The sequence below is a fragment of the Arachis ipaensis genome, chromosome B1 (assembly GCF_059453495.1).
Source record: "Arachis ipaensis isolate K30076 ecotype BB chromosome B1, ASM5945349v1, whole genome shotgun sequence".
Lineage (NCBI taxonomy): Eukaryota > Viridiplantae > Streptophyta > Magnoliopsida > Fabales > Fabaceae > Arachis > Arachis ipaensis.
The window spans coordinates 62,015,795-62,021,694 of NC_142436.1; the positions used below are offsets into that span (position 1 = coordinate 62,015,795).

At 34.1% G+C, this 5,900-nt stretch overlaps 1 non-coding gene across 1 annotated transcript; it reads left to right on the plus strand.

The window, feature by feature from the left end:
- The first annotated feature begins 324 nt into the window (after positions 1–324).
- Positions 325–432, plus strand: LOC148576784 (small nucleolar RNA R71). Its single transcript, XR_015904610.1, has one exon. It is a non-coding gene; the product is annotated as a small nucleolar RNA R71 (small nucleolar RNA).
- The last annotated feature ends 5,468 nt before the right edge of the window (positions 433–5,900 follow it).

The window sequence follows — 5,900 nt, forward strand, 5'->3', positions numbered from 1 at the left end:
CTCTTGAGTACTGTTGGATGCAGCTTGCATTCCATTCAGACTCTGAGAAATCATATTGACTTGCTGAGTCAATATTTTATTCTGAGCCAATATAGCATTCAGAGTATCAATTTCAAGAACTCCCTTCTTCATAGGTGTCCCATTATTCACAGGATTCCTTTCAGAAGTGTACATGAACTGGTTATTAGCAACCATGTCAATGAGTTCTTGAGCTTCTGCAGGCATTTTCTTTAGGTGAATGGATCCACCTGCAGAAGTATCCAATAACATCTTAGCTAATTCAGACGGACCATCATAGAATATATCCAGGATGGTCCATTCTGAAAGCATGTCAGAAGGACACTTTTTGGTCAGTCCTTTGTATCTCTCCCAAGCTTCATAGAGGGATTCACCTTCTTTCTGTCTGAAGGTCTGAACATCCACTCTAAGCTTACTCAGCTTTTGAGGAGGAAATAACTTGGCTAAGAAAGCCTTGACCAGCTTATCCCAAGAGTTTAGGCTATCCTTAGGTTGAGAGTCCAACCATACTCTAGCTCTGTCTCTTACAGCAAAAGGGAAAATCATGAGCCTGTAGACTTCAGGATCTACTCCATTAGTCTTAACAGTATCACATATCTGCAAGAGTTCAGTTAAGAACTGAAAAAGATCTTCAGATGGAAGTCCATGAAACTTGCAGTTCTGCTGCATCAGAGAAACTAATTGAGGTTTCAGCTCAAAATTGTTTGCTCCAATGGCAGGAATGGAGATGCTCCTTCCATGTAAATTGGAATTAGGTGCAGTAAAGTCACCAAGCATCCTCCTTGCATTATTATTATTTTTGGCTGCCATCTCCTCTTCCTGTTCGAAAATTTCTAAAAGGTGCTTGCTGGATTGTTGTAATTTAGCTTCTCTTAGTTTCCTCTTCAGAGTCCTTTCAGGTTCTGGATCTGCTTCAACAAGAATATTCTTGTCTTTGCTCCTGCTCATATGAAAAAGAGGGACAGAAAAATAATAATAATAATAGGAATCCTTTTTACCACAATATAGAGGTCCCTGTGTGAATAGAAGAAAAGAAGAAGAGAAAATCTGAACTCAGAGAGAGAGATGGTTCGGATTTTTGGTGAGTGAGAGAGATGTTAGTGGATGAATAAATAAACAGAAAGAGATGAGAGAGAAGGATTTTCGAAAATAATTTTTGAAAAAAAGAGTTAGTGATTTTCGAAAATAATTTTTGAAAAAGAGTTAGTAATTTTTGAAAAATAAAAAAAATTAAAATAATTAGTTAATTAAAAAGAAATTTTGAAAAAGAGGGAGATATTTTCGAAAATTAGAGAGAGATGGTTAGTTAGGTAGTTTTGAAAAAGATAAGAAACAAACAAAAGTTAGTTAGTTAGTTGAAACAAATTTGAAAATCAATTTTGAAAAGATAAGAAGATAGGAAGCTAGAAAAGATATTTTAAAATCAAATTTTTGAAAAAGATAAGATAAGAAGATATTTTTGAAAAGATATGATTGAAATTAGTTTTGAAAAAGATTTGATTTTTAAAATCACAATTAATGACTTGATTCATAAGAAATCATAAGATATGATTCTAGAACTTAAAGTTTGAATCTTTCTTAACAAGCAAGTAACAAACTTGAAATTTTTTGAATCAAAACATTAATTGATGATGTTATTTTCGAAAATTATGATATAAAATTAAGAAAAAGATTTTTGAAAAATATTTTTAAAATTTTCAAAAATAATTAAGAAAAATGGAAAAGATTTGATTTTTGAAAAAGATTTTGAAAAAGATAGGATTTTTAAATTGAAAATTTGATTTGACTCATAAAAACAACTAGATTTTTAAAATTTTTGAAAAAGTCAAATCTAATTTTCGAAATTTTAAGAGAAGAAAAAGGAGAAGATATTTTTTTTGATTTTTGAATTTTTATGATGAGAGAGAAAAACATGAAAAATGATGCAATGCATGAAAGTTATGGATCAAAGTATGTGATGAATGCAAGAACACTATGAATGTCAAGATGAACACCAAGAACACTTTGAATGTCATGATGAACATCAAGACTTATTTTTGAAAATTTTTATATGCAAAGAAAACACGCAAGACACCAAACTTAGAAATCTTTCATGTTTAGATACTATGAATGCAAAAATGCACATGAAAAACAAGAAAAGATGCAAAACAAGAAAACATCAAGATCAAACAAGAAGACTTACCAAGAACAACTTGAAGATCATGAAGAACACCATGAATGCATGGATTTTTCGAAAAATGCAAGATGAATATGCAATTGACACCAAACTTTCAACTTGACTCAAGACTCAAACAAGAAACATGAAATATTTTTTTTTTTGATTTTTATGATTTTATGATTTTTTGGTATTTTCTTTTAATTTTTTCGAAAATCATTTTGAAAAAGAAGAATAAGGATTCCAAAATTTTTAATATGAATTCTAGGAATCTTATACTCTTTAGTCTAAAGCTCCAATCAAAGGGTCAGGCATGGCTTAATAGCCAGCCAAGCTTTAGTATGTAACTCAGACATGACACGCCTGACATTCCCTATCCAGAAGAATTAGACATGGCTTTACAGCCAGCCAGGCTTCAGCATGCTTCATGAAACACTAGAATTCATTCTTAAAAATTCTGAAGAAAAATATATTTTTGAAAGATTTTTGAAAAATTTTTTTTTTTTGAAAACTTTTTGAAAATAAGAAGAAAATTACCCAATCTAAGCAACAAGATGAACCGTCAGTTGTCCAAACTCGAACAATTCCCGGCAACGGCGCCAAAAACATGGTACACGAAATTGTGATCTCAGGCAACGGCGCCAGAAACTCTGTACGCACGTCTTAATAAATCGTTTTTCATTCACAACTTCGATACAACTAACCAGCAAGTGCACTGGGTCGTCCAAGTAATAAACCTTACGTGAGTAAGGGTCGATCCCACGGAGATTGTTGGTATGAAGCAAGCTATGGTCATCTTGTAAATCTCAGTCAGGCGGATATAAAATAGTTATGGAGTTTTCGAAATTATATAATAAAATAAGGATAGAAATACTTATGTAAATCATTGATGAGAATTTTAGATAAGCGCATAGAGATGCATTCGTTCCTCTGAACCTCTGCTTTCCTGCTGTCTTCATCCAATCAATCTTACTCCTTTCCATGGCTGGCTTTATGTAAGGATATCACCGTTGTCAATGGCTGCATCCTATCCTCTTGTGAAAATGGTCCAAATGCTCTGTCACAACACGGCTAATCATCTGAGGTTCTCAATCATACTGGAATAGGATTCACCCTCCTTTTGCGTCTGTCACTACGCCCAGCACTCGCGAGTTTGAAGTTCATCACAGTCATTCAATCCCAGAGTCCTACTCGGAATACCACAGACAAGGTTTAGACTTTTCGGACTCTCATGAATGCCGCCATCAATCTAGCTTATACCACGAAGACTCTGATTAAGAGATCCAAGAGATACTCATTCAATCTAAGGTAGAACGGAAGTGGTTGTCAGGCACGCGTTCATAGGGAATGATGATGATTGTCACGTTCATCACATTCAGGTTGAAGTGCGAATGAATATCTTAGAAGTGGAGTAAGTTGCATTGAATAGAAAAATAGTAGTACTTTACATTAATCTTTGAGGAACAGCAGAGCTCCACACCTTAATCTATGGAGTGTAGAAACTCTACCGTTGAAAATACATAAGTGAAAGGTTCAGGCATGGCCGAATGGCCAGCCCCCAAAACATGATCAAAGATGATCCGAAGATCATAAGATGTCTAATACAATAGTAAAAAGTCCTATTTATACTAAACTAGTTACTAGGGTTTACAGAAGTAAGTAATTGATGCATAAATCCACTTCCGGGGCCCACTTGGTGTGTGCTTGGGCTAAGCTTGAATGTTACACGTGCAGAGGCTCTTTCTGGAGTTGAACGCCAGGTTGTAACGTATTTCTGGCGTTCAACTCTGGTTTGTGACTTGTTTCTGGCGTTTAACTCCAAACAGCAGCGTAGAACTGGCGTTCAACACCCTTTTACGTCATCTAAACTCGGCCAAAGTATAGACTATTACACATTACTGGAAAGCCCTGGATGTCTACTTTACAACGCAATTGGAAGCGCGCCATTTTGAGTTCTGTAGCTCCAGCAAATCCACTTTGAGTGCAGGGAGGTCAGAATCCAACAGCATCAGCAGTGCTTCTTTAACCTCTGAATTTGATTTTTGCTCAAGTCCCTCAATTTCAGCCAGAAAATACCTGAAATCATAGAAAAACAAACAAACTCATAGTAAAGTCCAGAAATGTGAATTTAACATAAAAACTAATGAAAACATCCCTAAAAGTAACTAGATTCTACTAAAAACATACTAAAAACAATGCCAAAAAGCGTATAAATTATCCGCTCATCAACGCGTCCGCGCCGGTGAAAAAAAAATCTCTTTTCTTCCATTTTCTTTTATTACATTTGCTTATTTTTATTTATTGCATTTTAATTTTGTTTTTATAGCTTGTTCTTATCCTCTTTTCTAAGTTTCTTATTTTAATAATGGTGTTGAATTCTCTTACTCAATTGTTGAGAATTTCTTGGTTAATCTTGGTGCTTCTAGACTTGTTTGATATTGATGGGTAATGAAATATTTAATTCAATGCTTAACCTTTGATGATCCTTATATTCTTTGTGCATTGATATGAGCTTACATGTCTTTCATGACCCACTCTTTCTAGTCGAACTTGATGCTTTTGAGTGCTCTTCATGCTTTGACTTTACTCTTGCATCAAGTATTAACTGATATGCCCTTTGCCTATATTGCTTCCTCACTCACATGCGTAGCTAACATGTAGTGAGAACCCTACTCTTAATTGGCATTAGCCCCCGCCTATGTTCTATTGCTTTCATATCTTTGTTGTAGGCTTAATTTTCTTTCTTTTTCTCTCCTTTGAGGTTGGCCACTAAGAAGGAAAGAAAAGGAAAAGCTTCTAAATGGGGGCAACAAACAAGCTCATTCACACAATCTTTTGAAGAAACTCATCAATTGTAGCAACCCGTCCACTTGCTCTCCTTTGCATGCATCGAGGACGGTGCAAATTTCTAAGTGTGGGGAGGTCGTCCGACCGATCTCCATGGATAACAATTTCTTTCTTTCAATACCAATTTTTTAATTTTTGTCGTTGTTAGATTAGTTGTTGCATTGCATGATAGGTTGCATGTTAGTTAGAATTTGTACATATTTTTACAACTTCCTTTTTATGTTAGGACTACTTGGTTAGGGTGATGATTTCTTTTCCAAGAAAAATTATTTTTAGGGCACCCTACCAATTTGAAAAAAAAAAAATTTCTTTTGTGACAAACTTGCTTGAAGAATTTATTTTGGAACATGGTTTTTAAGCTAAGAACACAAGCATGTGAGTTTTGGGCATAATTGTGTGGTTACATCATATAACCACTTATTTCCATTCTTGTGTGTATTATTCTCTTTCTATGATTGTAATCTTTGATTTGTTTGATTCTTTATGTCCATTATTCCATGTATATATGCATTTATATGATTGAGGCCATCATTTCATTTAGCTCACTTACCCAAATAGCCTACCTTTCATCAACCATTGTTAGCCAATTTTGAGCCTATTTAATTCCTTTTGTTCTTAATTATAGCACATCACTACCCCTAAGTGAAAAATAATAAACGTACTTAATTTGGATCTTTGATTAGCTTAGGCTAGTGAGGGTGTGTATCATTTGAGTATGGGAAACTTGGGACATTGGTTAAGGTAAAAGTGTAATTTTTATTTTTGTTGAAAATATTGGGAATTGGGTACATATTCATGCACTATATGTAAAACCATATGCATTGATATGTTTGTATATATTTTTCAAAAAAAAATATAGAAAATATATATATATATATAT